The sequence below is a fragment of the Lepidochelys kempii genome, chromosome 18 (assembly GCF_965140265.1).
Source record: "Lepidochelys kempii isolate rLepKem1 chromosome 18, rLepKem1.hap2, whole genome shotgun sequence".
Lineage (NCBI taxonomy): Eukaryota > Metazoa > Chordata > Testudines > Cheloniidae > Lepidochelys > Lepidochelys kempii.
The window spans coordinates 1,983,937-2,004,108 of record NC_133273.1 but is presented as its reverse complement, the minus strand read 5'-3'; the positions used below and the strand labels follow the sequence as shown (position 1 = coordinate 2,004,108).

Below are 20,172 nucleotides of genomic sequence, written 5' to 3'. Positions count from 1 at the left end.
ACAGTATTCTTGTCAGCAAGTTAAGGAAGTATGGGCTGGATGAATGCACTACAAGGTGGGTAGAAAGCTGGCTAGATTGTCGGGCTCAACAGGTAGTGATCAATGGCTCCATATCTAGTTGGCAGCCAGTATCAAGTGGAGTACCCCAAGGGTCGGTCCTGGGGCCGGTTTTGTTCAATATCTTCATAAAATGATCTGGAGGATGGTGTGGATTGCACTCTCAGCAAATTTGCGGATGATACTAAACTGGGAGGAGTGGTAGATACGCTGGAGGGGAGGGATAGGATACAGAAAGACCTAGACAAATTGGAGGATTGGGCCAAAAGAAATCTGATGAGGTTCAATAAGGATAAGTGCAGGGTCCTGCACTTAGGACAGAAGAACCCAATGCACAGCTACAGACTAGGGACCGAATGGCTAGGCAGCAGTTCTGCGGAAAAGGACCTAGGGGTGACAGTGGACGAGAAGCTGGATATGAGTCAGCAGTGTGCCCTTGTTGCCAAGAAGGCCAATGGCATTTTGGGATGTATAAGTAGGGGCATAGCGAGCAGATCGAGGGACGTGATCGTTCCCCTCTATTCGACATTGGTGAGGCCTCATCTGGAGTACTGTGTCCAGTTTTGGGCCCCACACTTCAAGAAGGATGTGGATAAATTGGAGAGAGTCCAGCGAAGGGCAACAAAAATGATTAGGGGACTGGAACACATGAGTTATGAGGAGAGGCTGAGGGAGCTGGGATTGTTTAGCCTGCAGAAGAGAAGAATGAGGGGGGATTTGATAGCTGCTTTCAACTACCTGAAAGGGGGTTCCAAAGAGGATGGCTCTAGACTGTTCTCAATGGTAGCAGATGACAGAACGAGGAGTAATGGTCTCAAGTTGCAGTGGGGGAGGTTTAGGTTGGATATTAGGAAAAACTTTTTCACTAGGAGGGTGGTGAAGCACTGGAATGTGTTATCTAGGGAGGTGGTGGACTCTCCTTCCTTAGAGGTTTTTAAGGCCTGGCTTGACAAGCCCTGGCTGGGATGATTTAATTGGGGATTGGTCCTGCTTTGAGCAGGGGGTTGGACTAGATGACCTTCTGGGGTCCCTTCCAACCCTGATATTCTATGATTCTATGCTATTAAAAGTCAATGTATTAACTTTTTTAAAACTGTAATGTGAAGAGGGGTTTTAAGGAATAGTTACAGGTGTTTATATTTTATTATGTGGTCAAGTAACACTGATGATGATCTACAGTAACAGTCTATCAACATAGCTGTAATGGCAGGAACTTTTTAAAGTAACTATTCATACAAAATATGTTGCCACTTTTAACAAACATTCTTCCCAACTACTCACAGCAAAGAATCATACATGTTGAACTTCATACCTCTGACTGCTCATCTAGTCCATGAATCCCCGCCCGCGCCCCGGCCCCGCCTCTTCTCCACCTCCTCCCCTGAGCACACCCGTGTCCCCACTCCTCCCCCTCCCTCCTGGAAAGTCCTGAGCACTACCAAACAGCTGTGTGGTGGCAGGAAGCACTGGGAGGTAGGCAGAGGAGCAGGGACGTGGCACCCTCGGGCAGGGAGGGGTGAGGGGAGCTTGGCTGCCGGTGGAGTCGGCGCCTGGGCCACGTGTTTGAGACCCCTTTTCTAGTTCATACTTGCTTAACTTGGTCCATAGTCCATTCCTTTACTAAATCAGTGGTTTCAAACAACAGACACTGCTCACTAGCTAACTGGGTCATATACAGCAGCATACATAGAACTCAGAGGCTTTTCTTCCAGAGCACAAACGTCTAGCACAGTGGTTCTCAAACTTTTGTACTGGTGGCCCCTTTCACATAGCAAGCCATGGAGTGTGACCCCCCCCCCTTAAAATTAAAAATGCTTTTAAATATATTTATCACCATTATAAATACTGGAGGCAAAGCAGGGTTTGGGGTGGAGGCTGACAGCTCACGACCCCCCATGTAATAACTTCTCAACCCCCTGAGGGGTCCTGAACCCCAGTTTGAGAATCGCTGCTCTAGCACTTATGCTAAAGGAGATTTTATTTGAGTGGTGGTAATATTAAGGTATATAGACTGTGGATTGCAGCCACTAAGAGGCAACATAGGCGCACACTTAAGCAGGTCTGAGCACCCCACTCCAGTTGGGGTGCCACAAACGTGTTTCCCTAGTGCATGACTGCCTCACATAATTCATTTTCCTTCCACTCCTCCCTATCCTGGATTACTTATCAGTTCTTTGCTCAGCCAGAGCAAGCCCACTAAAGGAGAGAGAAGTTCAGTGCAGTACTTTCATTTAAATATAGCTTCCTTTGTTAATGCAGGGCTAATGGTAAGCAAAAGGGAAAAGGACGGGCTCTAGTTAAATTTTAAAAAGAAGTGAATGGCTAGGAGGAAGGGCAAGTGTGGGGTTAGAAAAGATTTGGGGTAGAAGATTTGGGAGGTTCATGAGATAGGAAGAAGAGATGATTAAGCCAAGGCTACCAGAGCCTAGAACAAACGGAAGACTAAAGGCACAAATCTATAAACCAAGAATAGTTTTGGGCACTAAAGAAATCAAGGTGGTATTTGCTTTACATTGTTATTACAGTACAGTAATAGCCCTCTATTTATCCTCTTTCATTAGTGGCTCTCAAAGTGCTCTTCAAACATTAATAATTTGAGCCCCACAATGCATGTGCCCCACAAACTCGTACAGATGAGTAAACTGAGGTTGGGAGGAGAAGTGAAAGTGTGGCCGCATGCACAAACACCCACATAATTGTGGTATTTGGATGTAGGATCCCAAGATGGGAGAGGGAAGTAGAATGACTTTGGAATTTGATGTATAGCTGCAAAACCAGGGAAAGTGCTGCATAGTTAAAAATGAATGAATGCAAAGTCACAGGGTTGATTTTTCTTCCCATTTATGTCCTTGTAAATCAGGAGTAACTTCATGGAAATCAATGGTGGTTGCACGCTGATAGGGCCTTTATCAACCACTTTGCACCAGTGCAGGTTTAGAGCTGATAGCAGAATCAGACTCTAATACCCCCCCATTCTGCACTGGTTTCCAGCACACCAAGGGCAGAATCTTATTTGTATCTCAGCAGCACCTAGAGGTCCCAACTAAAGATCAGGGTTCCATTTTGTGTGTGTGTGTGTGTGTGTGGTGGGGGGGTGGGTCACAAACCCAGAGTGAGGCAGCCCCTGCCCTGAAGAGCTCATGGACTATAAATAGACAAGCCAAAGGGGTGGGAGAAAAGGATATTGTGATCCCCATTTACAGCTGAAGAACTGAGGCCCAGAGATGTTAAGTGACTTGCCTCATGTCTTGCAGGGAGTCTGAAATCCAAGCTGGACTCCAGTGCTTTAACTTACCAGACCATTCTTCCTTGCTGACTCCCATATGGGGTTGGATTCAGAATAACTCCATAGGCTTTGGCAGAGTCACTCCAGATTTTCTACTGTGTAACTGAGAGCAGGCTCTGGCCTTGAAAGCATGGCAGAGTACTGGTCTAGGGTGACCGTATGCCGCATGCTCTGTGTTTTAGAAATCCTGGGTTTGCTGAACGAACCAGCTCCCACATGTTTTGCTGTTTTTAAGAATGGAATCATTTGCTCATCACCTGCTCCAGGGAATGTTTTGGATCCACCTCATACACTTGCTACATACACATGATTGTAAACATGTGGGCGCTGCAGGCAGCCAAAGGTGTGCCAAGATCGCAGTGCTCTAGCCAGGAGGAGAAGGTGGTAGGAGAAATAACAATGTGTAAACACCACAAGGTCAGCATTTCCCTCTGCTTTTAGCCACTCCATGCTCTACACAGCTCTCGGGGAAACTTCAGAGGAGAGGCCCAGGCTGGTGAATCTGACTGGAATCTGAGCAGAAGTTCTGTGGGGTTTCTGGAGACACAGCCCAAGGCTCAGATCTTCGGAGGTCTTTAGGGTCCTAACGCTCATTGAAATCAAGATATGTTAAAGGGGCCAGCTTTTCATGGTCTCAGGTTGGGCATGGGGACCCAAAATTCCATAGTTCTGAGACCAGAAGGGACCACTGTGATCAGCTAGCCTGACCTCCTTCATAACAAGGCAAACTGCGACAACCAGACTCCTCAAAAAGAAAAGGAGTACTTGTGGCACCTTAGAGACTAACAAATTTATTTGAGCATGAGCTTTCGTGAGCTACAGCCCACTTCATCGGATGAATGCAGTGGAAAATACAGTGGGGAGATTTTATATACACAGAGAACATGAAACAATGGGTGTTACCATACACACTGTAACGAGAGTGATCAGGTAAGGTGAGCTATAACCAGCAGGAGAGAAGGGAGGAAAAACAACAACTTCAGAAACAGACTCCAATGAGAGACTGCTGAATTGGAATTAATTTGCAAACTGGACACCATTAAATTAGGCTTCAATAAAGACTAGGAGTGGATGTGTCATTACACAAAGTAAAACTATTTCCCCATGTTTATTCTCCCCCCCCCCACACACACACACACACTGTTCCTCACATGTTCTTGTCAACTGCTGGAAATGGCCCATCTTGATTATCACTACAAAAGGTTTTTTTCTCTCCTGCTGGTAATAGCTCACCTTAACTGACCACTCTCATTATAGTGTGAATGGTAACACCCATTGTTTCATGTTCTCTGTGTATTTAAAATCGTCCTACTGTATTTTCCATTGTATGCATCCGATGAAGTGAGCTGTAGACCACGAAAGCTTATGCTCAAATAAATTTTAGTTTATAAGGTGCCACAAGTACTCCTTTTCTTTTTGCAGATACAGACTAACATGGCTGCTACTCTGAACCCTGATGCTTAACAATGTCTCCCACCTTGTATTTAGCTGTGATACACTGGGTTACCTTTTCCAGACCTGTAGAAGAGCTTTGTGGAGCTCAAAAGTTTGTCTCTTTCACCAACAGAAGCTTGTCCAATAACAAAAGTTACCTCACCCACTTTGTATCTCTCCTATCCTGGGAGAAACATGGCTACAACACCATTGCAAATAACAATGGCAGATACGGAATTTATCCTATGTGTTAATTAGACATTGGAGTTAAATAGATATGAACAAAACAACATATTTCACTAGTTCTCTAGCTACCACAGATTCTTCTAGGCTAAACAAGACCTGATTTTCCATTTTCTTCATGGAGACCAAAAAACAAACAATTGGTTTGTTTCAGTCTTCCAAGGAGCTTTTATATGCCATAAAGAAGCAAAAAGTGGCACAATCCATTTCTTCCCCTTACGTAAGAACGGCTATACTGGGAAAAACCAATGGCCCATCTAGCCCCGTGTCCTGTCTTCCAACAATGGTCAGTGCCAGGTGCTTCAGAGGGAATGAACAGAACAGGGCAGTTATCAAGGGATCCATCCCCTGTTGTCCAGTATCAGCTTCTGGCAACTAGCGGTTTAGGGACACCCGGAGCATGGGATTGTGTCACTAGCTAATAGCCATTGATGGACCTAACCTCCATGAACTTCTCTATTTCTTTTTTTTTTAACCTAGTTATACTTTTGGCCTTCACAGCATCCCCTGGCAATGAGTTCCACTGGTTGGCTGTGTTCAGGGGCAGCAGGTTTGTGTAATTTTTGGTGGTGCCCAGAACAGGTCCAAGTCCCGCCTCCCTCCCCACCTGCCTAAGGCTCTGGGAGGGAGTTTGGGAGGGGGGAGGGGTCGGGCTCTGGGAGGGAGTTCGGGCGCAAGCTCTGGGTTGGGGGGTTGGGGTGCAGGAGGGGGTGTGGGTGTCAGGCTCTAGGAGGGAGTTTGCACGCAGGGTCTGGGCTGGGGTAGGGGTTTGAGGTGTGGGAGAGAGTGAGGGGTACAGTGCGTACCTCGGGTGGCTCCCGAAAGCAACCCACACGCCCCTCTGGCAGCAGCTCCTAGACGGGGCCGGAGGGGTCACCATGCGCTGCTGTCTGCAGGCACCACCCCGCAGCTCCCATTGGCCACAGCTCAGGGCGGGGGTAGCATGTGGAGACGTGTCCCTCCCTGTGTTCCCCCCAGGGGCTGCAGGGACATGCTGGCCGCTTCCAGAAGCGGAGCAGGCGGGAAGCCGCCTTAGCCGTTGTGCTGCCTGGCCTTTTAAAATGATCTGTTTTAATTGATTCATTGAATTTCATCTGCCATTTGGTTGCTCAGTCACCTAGTTCAGTGAGATCCCTTTGTAACTCTTCACAGTTAGCTTTGGGCTTAACTATTTTCAGTAATTTTGTATCATCTGCAAATTTTGCCACCCTTTTTCCAGATAATTTATGACTATGTTGAATAGCATAGAGCCTTGGGGTGATCCCACTATTTATTTTTCTCCACTGAAAACTAACCATTTATTCCTACCCTTTGTTTTCTATCTTTTAACCAGTTACTGGTCCATGAGGACCTGCGTTCTTATCCCATGACAACTTATTTTGCATAAGAACCTTTGGTGAGGGAACTCCACTTGTCAAAGGCTTTCTGAAAGCCCAAGCACACTCTAGCCACTGGATCCACTTTAAAGTCCACTTTACAGTATGATTGTTCAGACAGCTGGAAAGTGCATATTGTTTACTTTGCACCCTGGAGAATGAGATCCTGCCAGGTGCTGAAGGCTCTGAGCTCTGTACTGGGTTCTCACAGACACAGCTCCTGTGTAACATGCACAGAACCATCCAAAAGGGAAGAACATTTACAAACAAGTGCAATCTCGACAGCCCAACCCCCAGCATCCTCTCTCTGCTTCAGAGGATATCAGGCAATCATTAGCAGAGGAAGTGATTCAGTGAAAGGGAACCTCTCCTGCGTACGCTCTCACGCAGCTGCACCTTGACAGTGTGTGGGCTGGGCTCTGTTAACACAAGCTTCAGCAGGGGCTCGCATATACAAGCTGCACAGTCCTCTGAGGTCTGGTGCTTCCCCCAATATTCCACGAGAGTTCTTTTAAAGAGTCTCCTGGGACTCTTTTCCATCTGAAAGAATCATCTCAGGCCGTTGCCGCTGCCTCCAGGCTGAATTGGCAAGAGGTAAGTCAGCTTCTGACTTCACGGAATTGTTCTTGTTTTTAACCTTTTAAAAAAATCGTCTGGGGAAGAGGGTCTGGTGCCTAGGGGACGCTGGGTTAGCAGTGTAGTTGCTTCTGTCTGGTGAAAGGGGTTTCCTCCAGGGGGCCTGGCATTGTCCAGTCTGGTTGGTTTCATTTGCTGAGACTCCATGGTGCAGTTATATGGTGGGATTATCATCTGATTGGAAGGATGGGGCTGAGCACACACATCCCTCTTGCTGGCAAATCTCCCTGTCACTGAATGGCATGTGCTGGGCTATGTCACTGCTTGTATGTCCACCCCTTTCCCCTGCCCTTTGCCTGCCTCGTCTATGGAGATTGTGAACTCTTCAGGGCAGGTTTGTGCAGTGCCTAGAACAACGGCGCCCTGGCTTTGGTTGGTCCCTAGACACCACCAAAATAAACCAAGTTAATAATAATGGAATGTGGGAAGGATGGGAATGAAGCAGCTGCTGGTCAATGGGAGTTTTGCACATGTGAGGATTATGGGATCTGATGCTAAGGCACATGACACCACCAGGGGCTAGGAAATGGATCAAGACTTGCTTTGGGAGGGATCATCCAACAGGCAGCCAGCTGCTCTGGGCAGATTTAGAACAGGGATTTAGGGCCAAATCGTGCTGCCAGTGAAGTCAGTGGGAGTGTACAGGTATCTGTAAGAACCTGTTGATCGGTCTTCCATCAGGGAAGGCATCGCTAGGGGGTCTCCTTCCAGATGGGTGCGTTGGTCACTTTCTTTTAGGTGTCCCCCAAAAGTGGCATTTGAGGGACCCAGTCAGTGTCATTTATTCAATGGGGTGCTTTAATGAAATGGCTCATTCTGGGGTACTTGTGCTTGGGATGCATAAGCCCAGTTTGGTGCTCTGATAACACAGCGGTGAGTGTGTAACAAATGCCAATGCAGAGAGATACCAGAACTCCTTGGAGCCAGATGGATGAGCAGGCAAAATGGACCACTTGGGTTCCGGGGCGGGTCTGGACACTGCAGGAGGAAGAGCAGGATTAGCCCTTTAGGAAGGGTATTTTTAAACCTCAAGGAAATGCCCACCCTGTCTTTGCCTTAGTTTTCACCCCATTCACTAATTGCTGAAGCCATGTGTCAGTGTGCATCAGCTGTGGCTTCTCACTTCCCATAGTTCCAGTGACACTGTACAATGGTGGTCTTTTGAGATGCTACTTGCAGACTAAGTGGGGAAGGTTTAGATTGGATATTAGGAAAAACTTTTTCACTAAGAGGGTGGTGAAACACTGGAATGCGTTACCTAGGGAGGTGGTAGAATCTCCTTCCTTAGAGGTTTTTAAGGTCAGGCTTGACAAAGCCCTGGCTGGGATGATTTAACTGGGAATTGGTCCTGCTTTGAGCAGGGGGTTGGACTAGATGACCTTCTGGGGTCCCTTCCAACCCTGATATTCTATGATTCTAACAGCCCAGCATCAGAAAGGCAGAAGTGTAACTCCCCCACAGGAGAAAGGGGAAGCAGCCCTTTGAGAAAGCGTGAGCTTATCTGCATGTATCCGCAACTGCAGTGGAAACAACCAGAAAAACAGCTGCCCAGTTTTAACATGCTCTGGTGCGTAAGAGTCCTCTGAGCAGAATTAAACAAAGGCAGCTCCCCTTGTACTGACTGCATGTCCAAGGTGTCCCGCTATGGCAGGCAGATTCTCTAGCAGAGTGGACATTAAAGCGTAGATCTATGAGAGTCAAGGGGGCTTCTCTCACCAGCGGAGGTACGCCATCTCTCCCAGAAGCGGTAGCTATGTAGATGGGAGAAGCCCTCTGTTAACATAGTACTGTGTACACCGGAAGTTAGGTCGGTATAACTGCATTGCTTGTTCAAACCCCTGAGCAATGTGGTTATACAGACATAAGTTTGTAGTGTAAACCAAGGCTCAGAGCCTGTAAAAGTGGCTCCAGGGTGGCTTATCCTTGATGTTATTCTAGTGAAGTCAGTGCAGTTACATCTGGGATGAATTTGTCCCATTGGCTTTAGGCTAGGGCTCCCCAGTACTGGAATGGGATGGTTTTATAATTTGGGAGTGATGACAATGGGAGTAGTAATCTTGGATTTCTATAGTTCCACTTGTCCTAAAGAAACCCAATGCACACCAAAAACCATTTACCCACGAATTGCTACTCTGTGAAACGGCAGCTCTTCCAGGAAAGGAAAGACACTAATAAGCCGCTTCATGTACTGCTGAAAGGCAGCCTCCTCTGGGGCCCGGCATGGCAGCGAATAGTCCACTGTTAGGAACGAAAACAAAGGGGACTGTATCCAGCTGAAACTGCAGGGTGGATCTTATTCTGCAGAATGTCATGAACTGGAAAAAAGAAAAGGAGTACTAGTGGCACCTTAGAGACTAACCAATTTATCTCTAAGGTGCCACAAGTCCTCCTTTTCTTTTTGCAAATACAGACTAACACGGCTGCTCCTCTGAAACCTGTCATTAAGTGGAAAGCAATGTGTCTTAGACTGATTGCTCTTCTTTCCTATCACAGCAGTTCTCAAACTGTGGTCTGCAGGCACTTGGTGGTCTGAGGAGAGCTGGCTGCCACATGGTTCCTTCCTTTTTTCCACCTGCTAAATTGCATTAAGAGAAGCTAAAAATATCTCCTTACTTTACTCTTCCATGTTGTCAATTACTGCCATCAGGCAAGGATATTGTGCAACAGTAAACAGGAGGGAAACTGTCTTTGCCTGGGAGCAAGGACTGTGACCTCGTCATTCTTTAGCCTGACCTCTCGCTGCAGTCCTCTGTTCTGCCCCCCTCTGATGCCACAGAGCAGCAGAGAGCCTGTGGTAGGGAAGCTGCTCCCCTTTGGCCTTTCAATATTTCAAAGGAAACCCGAAGAGGAAGAGAGTATTAGAGCTACATTAAATAACTATTTCCAAAGACTGATTTCATATCATAGAATCATAGAATATCGGGGTTGGAAGGGACCTCAGGAGGTCATCTAATCCAACCCCCTGCTCAAAGCAGGACCGATCCCCAACTAAATCATCTCAGCCAGGGCTTTGTCAAGCCTGACCTTGAAAACTTCTAAGGAAGGAAATGTGGGAGCCTCGGATTCAGTTCCCCGTTCTGTCTGAGGGAGAGAAGGCGTTTGAATAGAGGTCTCCCAGTCCTCTCAGGTGCAAGCTCAGAACTACTGGGTTCTGGGATATTCTGCTGTGGGGCTCCCTCACTCTCTCCTGCTGAAGCTGTCCCACTCTGGATAAATAATGAACGAGCAATTGGACCGGGGGCCTGGACCCAGGGTCTGCTGCCCCCTAGGTGGGTGCCCTAGTGATTGACTACAGACCCATTCTCCCTCTCTCTGGCCCAATGATTCTTCCACTGTGACTAAATGTTTAACTAATTACTGGGCCAAAGCGAGTGAATGTGAGCCTGACACTGTAGTCCAGTAGTTAGGGTAGCCAGCTGGGAGTTGGAGACCCTGGGTCTAGCCCTACTTCTCAACTCCCTCTCTTTCTGGGAGGGGCAGTGACCAGGGCCATTCCTGGGGGCAGGGTACGGAGCCTGGGGCAGAAGTGACGAATCCGTCACTTCTGGAACCCACCCTGCTGGGCGGCGGATAAGAAAGGCTGAGGGAGGCAGTGCTTCTCCAGACAGCCAGGTGTGGCCCTGTCCGCACTCTGCCACCCCAGGGCCCTGCTTCAGCAGTGCTGCTGGGCTCCAGGGGGCTGGGCTATGCCGCTCTCCCTTCTGGCACTTGGGGGGTGGGGGTGCGGGCACTAGCCAGCCTGGGGCGGGGGCCAGTGGCAGTGGTGGGGGGCCATGGGTTCTGGGACATGCAGAAGGGGTGGGGCTGGGTTCACGCACCGCCCATGCACACCAGCCAGTCGCGCTGGCCAGTGGGGCCCAGAGCAGTCGCCCTGATTCGCCGTACCCTAGGGATGGCTCTGGTAGTGACTGCTCTTGGACTTTGCTCCCCTTTACACCTTACTGATTTCTGGCAAGAAACTGGATTTGCTGCCTTAAGAGGCATTAGCAGCCACAGCCTCCCCTCCAGGAGAGAGTGTGTCTGCCAGTGGCAGAGGAAGGGTTACTATGGGGAAGGTGGCATGTGCTCTCCTTACAGCCCAGCAGGAGATCTGCTAGCTTAGGGGCCTGCAAGGGGAGCAGCTCTCCCCATTGCTCCATGAAGTGATGATCAGGAAGCTCCACAAGGCAAAGTTCAAGGCATCTCCTGCCCCTTGTGCCAGGGGAGGGGAATCTGCATCTGGGAGAGTATGTCCCCTGCTTCTTACATCTATGCCAGGACAATGGTAAAGAATCACATGAAGAGCTGCTTTCTTCTATCACTGAACTAGGAACTCTGTTAGAATAAGGAAAACAGTATTAGCCCTAAGCCGCTCTGTCCTTCGCTCTGCTTCCCTGGAGAGCTTAGAACCTTTCTATCAAAGGGCATGCATGCCCTGTAGCGCCACCTTCAGGCTAGTGTGGCTCTGCTGGAGCCTGCCTTAGTTTCCCCTTTACTCGGGGCCACACAGTCCAGATAATTCAAAACACTCCCCTTCTGGGATCCAATTATTAAGTCCTGCACAGCGTCTTTCAAAAGAGAACTCAAACTACAGCCTTCACTCCTTTTTCATCAGGGCCTAGCTCAGTCCCTCCTCCCTGACAGTCGATCTCCCATCACCTCTTGCCTGGAATTTGGCCTTTCCACAGGCCATTGGTGTCTTCCCCCTGTTGACTTAGGAGCCTTCTTGCTCCCTGCTATGCTTGCAGGCATCTGCAAATCCCCGTCTGCAGCTGCTTCCCCTTTTATAAGGTCCAAGCGCCTTCCCTGAAGCCCAGTTGGACAGCAGGTAATCAGTCAGCTGCACTGAACCCTGCCCCCTCCTAAAGGGGATAGTCATCCTGGCCCAGATCCACAAAGGTATGTAGGCTCCTAATTTCCATTGAAGTCAAGGGATGTGAGGAGGCTAAATGGATCTGGGGCCCTGTGCTGCTGTCATGCCCAGCTCCCTGGCACAGATTTAAAGGGACATGACACATCCTCCCAGGAGGGTCGTTAAGATGATGGATGAGAAAGGAAACCAGCCCACAGGGAAATGTTGCAAACATCACAGTAGGAATACAACGGTGCAGGGAATACAATACAGGGATGCCCTGTAAAGCAAATGGGGTCAAGGGAGGCCAGGACTGTAATGAAAAGCAGTACCAGGGCAGGGCGGGTTCATGAGTGAACATGGCAGAGATGGGTCACACTGAAGTTCTTAGGGCCTTGAAATGAGATCGCTGAAGCTGATTTGTGCAAAGCCTCTCTCAGCCAGGGCTGCAGGAGAGAAGGTCCATGGCAATACACAAGCAGGAGACTCAGGTTCTGATGGCTGGACAAAGGGAGGCAACTCCAGACAGATACTAACTGCCCTTGCTTAGGTCTCCAGCAGGGGTTTGCTCTTTAAATAGGAGCAATAGGGACCTTATGTGCTAGGGCAGCAGACATAAACTCTGGGAGGGAATCATAGAATATCAGGGTTGGAAGGGACCACGGGAAGTCATCTAGTCCAACCCCCTGCTCAAAGCAGGACCAATCCCCAATTAAATCATCCCAGCCAGGGCTTGTCAAGCCAGGCCTTAAAAACCTCTAAGGAAGGAGAGTCCACCACCTCCCTAGATAACACATTCCAGTGCTTCACCACCCTCCTAGTGAAAAAGTTTTTCCTAATATCCAACCTAAACCTCCCCCACTGCAACCTGAGACCATTATTCCTTGTTCTGTCATCTGCTACCACTGAGAACAGTCTAGATCCATCCTCTTTGGAACCCCCTTTCAGGTAGTTGAAAGCAGCTATCAAATCCCCTCTCATTCTTCTCTTCTGCAGACTAAACAATCCCAGTTCCCTCAGCCTCTCCTCATAAATGATATGCTCCAGCCCCTTAATCATTTTTGTTGCCCTTTGCTGGACTCGTTCCAATTGTTCCACATCCTTCTTGTAGCGTGGGGTTCCAAAACGGGTCACAGTACTCCAGATGAGGCCTCTCCAATGTCGAATAGAGGGGAACGATTACGTCCCTCGATCTGCTGGCAGTGCTCCTACTTATACATCCCAAAATGCCATTAGCCTTCTTGGCAACAAGGACACACTGCTCACTCATATCCAGCTTCTCGTCCATTGTAACTCCTAGGTCCTTTTCTGCAGAACTGCTGCCGAGCCATTCGGTCCCTAGTCTGTAGCGGTACATGGGATTCTTCCGTCCTAAGTGCAGGACTCTGCACTTGTCCTTGTTGAACCTCATCAGATTTCTTTTGGCCCAATCCTCCAATTTGTCTAGGTCGCTCTGTATCCTATCCCTACCCTCCAGCATATCTACTACTCCTCCCATCTTAGTGTCATCTGCAAACTTGCTGAGGGTGCAATTAATCCAATCATCCATATCATTGATAAAGATGGACAAACCATCCCAATGAGTCGAAAGAATAGTAAATATGGCAGGCGACCAGCTTGGCTTAATGGTGAAATCCTAGCGGATCTTAAATATAAAAAAGAAGCTTACAAGAAGTGGAAGGTTGGACATATGACCAGGGAAGAGTATAAAAATATTGCTCGGGCATGTAGGAATGAAACCAGGAGGGCCAAATCGCACCTGGAGCTGCAGCTAGCAAGAAGGGTTTCTTCAGGTATGTTGGCAACAAGAAGAAAGCCAAGGAAAGTGTGGGCCCCTTACTGAATGAGGGAGGCAACCTAGTGACAGAGGATGTGGAAAAAGCTAATGTACTCAATGCTTTCTTTGCCTCTGTCTTCACGAACAAGGTCAGCTCCCAGACTGCTGCGCTGGGCATCACAAAATGGGGAAGAGATGGCCAGCCCTCTGTGGAGATAGAGGTGGTTAGGGACTATTTAGAAAAGCTGGACGTGCACAAGTCCATGGGGCCGGACGAGTTGCATCCGAGAGTGCTGAAGGAATTGGCGGCTGTGATTGCAGAGCCATTGGCCATTATCTTTGAAAACTCGTGGCGAACCGGGGAAGTCCCGGATGACTGGAAAAAGGCTAATGTAGTGCCAATCTTTAAAAAAGGGAAGAAGGAGGATCCTGGGAACTACAGGCCAGTCAGCCTCACTTCAGTCCCTGGAAAAATCATGGAGCAGGTCCTCAAAGAATCAATCCTGAAGCACTTGCATGAGAGGAAAGTGATCAGGAACAGCCCGCATGGATTCACCAAGGGAAGGTCATGCCTGACTAATCTAATCGCCTTTTATGATGAGATTACTGGTTCTGTGGATGAAGGGAAAGCAGTGGATGTATTGTTTCTTGACTTTAGCAAAGCTTTTGACACGGTCTCCCACAGTATTCTTGTCAGCAAGTTAGGGAAGTATGGGCTGGATGAATGCACTATAAGGTGGGTAGAAAGCTGGCTAGATTGTCGGGCTCAACGGGTAGTGATCAATGGCTCCATGTCTAGTTGGCAGCCGGTATTAAGTGGAGTGCCCCAAGGGTCGGTCCTGGGGCCGGTTTTGTTCAATATCTTCATAAGTGATCTGGAGGATGGTGTGGATTGCACTCTCAGCAAATTTGTGGATGATACTAAACTGGGAGGAGTGGTAGATACGCTGGAGGGGAGGGATAGGATACAGAAGGACCTAGACAAATTGGAGGATTGGGCCAAAAGAAATCTGATGAGGTTCAATAAGGATAAGTGCAGGGTCCTGCACTTAGGATGGAAGAATCCAATGCACCGCTACAGACTAGGGACCGAATGGCTAGGCAGCAGTTCTGCGGAAAAGGAATCCTAGAATCATAGAATATCAGGGTTGGAAGGGACGCCAGAAGGTCATCTAGTCCAACCCCCTGCTCAAAACTGGACACAGTACTCCAGATGAGGCCTCACCAATGTCGAATAGAGGGGAACGATCACGTCCCTCGATCTGCTCGCTATGCCCCTACTTATACATCCCAAAATGCCATTGGCCTTCTTGGCAACAAGGGTACACTGCTGACTCATATCCAGCTTCTCGTCAACTGTCACCCCTAGGTCCTTTTCCGCAGAACTGCTGCCTAGCCATTCGGTCCCTAGTCTGTAGCTGTGCATTGGGTTCTTCCGTCCTAAGTGCAGGACCCTGCACTTACCCTTATTGAACCTCATCAGATTTCTTTTGGCCCAGTCCTCCAATTTGTCTAGGTCCTTCTGTATCATATCCCTCCCCTCCAGCGTATCTACCACTCCTCCCAGTTTAGTATCATCCGCAAATTTGCTGAGAGTGCAATCCACACCATCCTCCAGATCATTTATGAAGATATTGAACAAAACCGGCCCCAGGACCGACCCTTGGGGCACTCCACTTGATACCGGCTGCCAACTAGACATGGAGCCATTGATGGACCTAGGGGTGACAGTGGACGAGAAGCTGGATATGAGTCAGCAGTGTGCCCTTGTTGCCAAGAAGGCCAATGGCATTTTGGGATGTATAAGTAGGGGCATAGCGAGCAGATCGAGGGACGTGATCGTTCCCCTCTATTGGACATTGGTGAGGCCTCATCTGGAGTACTGTGTCCAGTTTTGGGCCCCACACTACAAGAAGGATGTGGATAAATTGGAGAGAGTCCAGTGAAGGGCAACAAAAATGATTAGGGGTCTAGAACACATGACTTATGAGGAGAGGCTGAGGGAGCTGGGATTGTTTAGCCTGCAGAAGAGAAGAATGAGGGGGGATTTGATAGCTGCTTTCAACTACCTGAAAGGGGGTTCCAAAGAGGATGGATCTAGACTGTTCTCAATGGTAGCAGATGACAGAACGAGGAGTAATGGTCTCAAGTTGCAGTGGGGGAGGTTTAGATTGGATATTAGGAAAAACTTTTTCACTAAGAGGGTGGTGAAACACTGGAATGCGTTACCTAGAGAGGTGGTAGAATCTCCTTCCTTAGAGGTTTTTAAGGTCAGGCTTGACAAAGCCCTGGCTGGGATGATTTAACTGGGAATTGGTCCTGCTTTAAGCAGGGGGTTGGACTAGATGACCTTCTGGGGTCCCTTCCAACCCTGATATTCTATGATTCTATGTTGAACAAAACTGGCCCAGGAGTGACCCTTGAGGCACTCTGCTTGATACCAACTGCCAACTAGACATGGAGCCATTGATGTAGCTAGATTTCTATCCACCTTATAGTCCATTCATCCAGCCCATACTTCTTTAACTTGCTGAGAAGAGAAGAGGGAAGGCTGGAGAATCACACCAACACCAGGAAAATCTTCATGATTGGAGACTCCCTACTAAGAAAAACAGTCTGGCGTGAAACCCAGAGCTGATCTGGAGAACAGAAAGGTGTGCTGTCTGCCAGGAGCTAAGATATTAGATGTGAACCTGAGACTGAAAAGGAACCTAAAGGGAGCAGGAAAGAATCAACTGATTGTCCTTCATGTGGGAACAAATGATACTGCTAAATTCTCGCTGGGACACATCAAGGGAAACTATGCCAGGCTTGGGAAGATGCTTAAAGAAATGGAAGCTCAGGTGATCGTCAGTGGGATTCTGCCTGCCCCTAGAAGAGGGAACGAAGGCAGGACAAGATTATGATAATCATCAGATGGCTCAGGCAGTGGTGCTACAAGGAGGGCTTTGGGATGTTGACCCCAGGGAGGTATTCACAGACAGAGGGCTGCTCTCTTGGGATGGACTCCACCTAAGTAGGGAGGCTGTGGTGGAGGCTGGTACAGCTAATTTAAAAGAGCTTTAAACTAGGAATTTGGGGGAGATGGTTGGAAGATGCTCATGTAATCTCCATGCCTGATCCTAATGTTGAGGAGGAGGAAAATCAAGTGAGAGGGGTTACAGCAATGGCGAAAGGAACAACAGAGGTAGGAGAAAATCCCAAGATCACTTGACAGGAATGGTCAGGTAGGCGATACTGGCAGTAAAATAACTGTACCTAAGCGGGTGAGGAATCTGGGTAAGGCCAAGCAGAAAGAATGAAGTTGTCTGTTCACCAGTGCAAAGAGCCTGGGTAACAAAACGGAGGAACTAGAACTTAAAACTCCTGGTGCAGGAAGTGAAACCCAATATAACAGGGATAACAGAAACCTGGTGGAACAGTAGTCATGACGCAGGCAAAGATATTGAAGGGTATGTGCTGATCAGGAAGGACAGAAGTAAAGGTAAGGGTGGTGGAGTAGCATTGTATATTAAAGGCACAGTGGACTAAGGAAATGATGGAATGGATACAATGGAATCTATTTGGATAAAATTCAGTTTGGGGAAGAATGGTAACAGAGGCTCCACAGAGATAGTGCTTGGGATCTGCTATAGACCCCCAGGATCTGATTTGGATATGGATAGAGACCTCTTTAATATTTTAATGAAATAAACACTACCAGGAATTGTGTGATTATGGGAGACTTTAACTTCCCAGATACAGACGCGAGGACAAATGCTATGGATCTGAATGTATGGGAGGCTTGGAATTACTTTAAATCAAAGTTACAAAAAATACCTGAACCCGATATCCCAAGCAAGGGCAAACAATTCGTAGGGAAGGGTTGCAGCCCAAACTGGATGAACAAGCATCTTAGAGGTTATTTTAAGAACGCAGAAAGCCTACAAGGAATGGATCAGCAAAGAAAGCTACCTCTTGCATTCAGAAAGTGTATGGAAAAAGTGAGAACTTCCAAAAGCCAAGCAGAGCTGGAACTTGCACAGGAGATTAAAAACGAGAGTAAAAGGTTCCTCAGCCGTATAAATGAAAAGAAAACATGGAAAGAAGAAGTGGGACTGCTATGCATTGAGGATGGGGTGGAGATTAAAGATAATCTAGGCCTGGCCCAACACCTTAATAAATATTTTGCCTCAGTTTTTAATAGGGGTATCATCATAGAATACCAGGGTTGGAAGCGACCTCAGGAGGTCATCTAGTCCAACCCCCTGCTCAAGGATTGAACTCACAACCCTGGGTTTAGCAGGCCAATGCTCAAACCACTGAGCTATCCTTGTCCATAAGTGAGGAGCTTAAGGACAGTGGCAGGTGGTTAATGGAAATGACAATATGGGAGTAGAATTACCACATTGGAGGTGGAAACGAAACTCAAACAGCTTGCTTGGACTGGAACATGAAATTGCAAGCCCAATAGCAAGGATTTTTAATGAACCTGTAAGCTTGGGGGTTGTACCCTATGACTGGAGAATTGCAAATATAGTGCCTATATTTAAGAATGGTGAAGAAAAGTGATCCAGGAAACCGCTGGCCTGTTAGTTTGACCTCAGTTATATGCAAGGTATTGTGAGAGAGTAAATAAAATACCTATACCTGGGATAAAATACATCATGGTTTTACAAAAGGTAGATCGTGCTAGGCCAGTCTGATCTCTTTCTTTGAGAAGAGAACTGATTTTCGTGACAGAGGAAATGCAGTAGGTATAATCTATCTGGATTTCAGTAAATCATTTGATAGAGTTGCACATGAGAAATTATTAGTTAAACTGGAGAAGATGGGGATTAATAGGTGAGTAAAGACCTGGTTAAAGGTAAGACTGCAATGGGTCATACTGAAAGGTGAACTGTCAGGCTGAAGGCAAGTTACTAGTGGAGTTCCTCAAAGATCAGTCTTGGGACCAATCTTATTTAACATTTTTATTAATGACCGTGGCACAAAAAGTGGGAGCATGCTAATAAGATTTGCAAATGGCACACAGTTGGTACGTATAGCCAATACGGAGGAGGACCAGAATATCAAATAAGAAGATCTGGATGACCTTGAAAACTGGAGTAATAGAAATGGGATGAAATTTAATAGTGCAAAGTACGAGGTCATGCTCTTAGGGACTAACAACAAGAATTTTTGTTATAAGCTGGGGACATATCAGTTGAAAATGACAGAGGAGGAGAAAGACCTGGGTGTATCAATCATAGGATAACTATGAGCCACCAATGTGATGCAGCTGTGAAATAGGCTAATGCAGTCCTAGCTTGCATCAGGAGAGGTATTTCCAGTAGCGATAGGGACGTATTATTACCATTTTGATATCTGGTGAGACCTCATCTGGAATGCTGTTTGCAGTGCAGGTCTTCCATGTTTAAGAAACATGAATTCAAACTGGAACAGGGGCAGAGAAGCGCTATTAGGAAGATCAGAGGAATGGAGAAACCTACCATACTAAGGAGGCTTAAGGAGCTCGGCTTGTTTTAGCCTAACAAACGAAGGCTGAGGAGAGAATTGCTTTCCATGAATACATCAGAGGGATAAACACCAAGGAAGGAGAGGAGTTATTTAAGTTAAGGGCCAGTGTTGGCACAAGAACAAATGGTTATAAACTGGTCATCAAGAAGCTTAGGCTTGAAATTAAATGAAGGTTTCTAACCATCAGAGGAGTGAGGGTCTGGAACAGCCTTCCTAGGGGGAATAATAAGGTCAAAAAACCTAATTTGTTTCAAGGCTGAACTTGGTAAGCTTATGGAGGGGACAGTATGATGAGCTTGCCTACAATGGCATATGGCCCATCCATAACTGCTATTAGCAAATATCTCCAACAGCTGGAGATGGGACACTAGGTGAGGAGGGCACTAAGTTACTAGAGAGAATTCTTTCCCAGGTGTCTGGCTGGTGGGTCTTGCCCACATGCTCAGGGTCTAACTGATCACCATAAACTATTGTAAATGGGGAATACTCTATAACTTGAAGTCTTTAAATCATGGTTTGAGGATTTCAGTATCTCAGCCAGAGGTTATGGGTCTGTTACAGAGGTGGGTAGATGGGGTTCTATGCAGGAGTCAGACTAGATGATCATGATGGTCATAGAATCATAGAATATCAGGGTTGGAAGGGACCTCAGGAGGTCATCTAGTCCAACCCCCTGCTCAAAAGCAGGACCAATCCCCAACTAAATCATCCCAGCCAGGGCTTTGTCAAGCCTGACCTTAAAAACTTCTAAGGAAGGAGATTCCACCACGTCCCTAGGTAACGCATTCCAGTGTTTCACCACCCCCCTAGTGAAAAAGTTTTTCCTAATATCCAACCTAAACCTCCCCCACTGCAACTTGAGACCATTACTCCTTGTTCTGTCATCCCCTACCACTGAGAACAGTCTAGATCCATTCTCTTTGGAACCCCCTTTCAGGTAGTTGAAAACAGTTATCAAATCCCCACTCATTCTTTTCCGCAGACTAAACAATCCCAGCCTCTCCTCATAAATCATGTGTTCCAGTCCCCTAAT

General features: G+C 47.5%; 1 protein-coding gene across 2 annotated transcripts in view; it reads left to right on the top strand.

Annotated features, from left to right (window-relative positions):
• Positions 1-20,172, top strand: part of ECE1 (endothelin converting enzyme 1) — a 116,947-nt gene that overhangs the window by 5,288 nt on the left and 91,487 nt on the right. The window contains exon 1 of one of the 2 annotated variants that reach the window (XM_073317221.1): positions 6,773-6,990. The exons of the other annotated variant lie outside the window; for it this stretch is intronic. The gene's annotated coding sequence lies outside the window, so the exon portion shown is untranslated. Of the gene's footprint in view, positions 1-6,772; positions 6,991-20,172 lie in introns of those variants that run through there. 2 annotated transcript variants of the gene reach the window in all.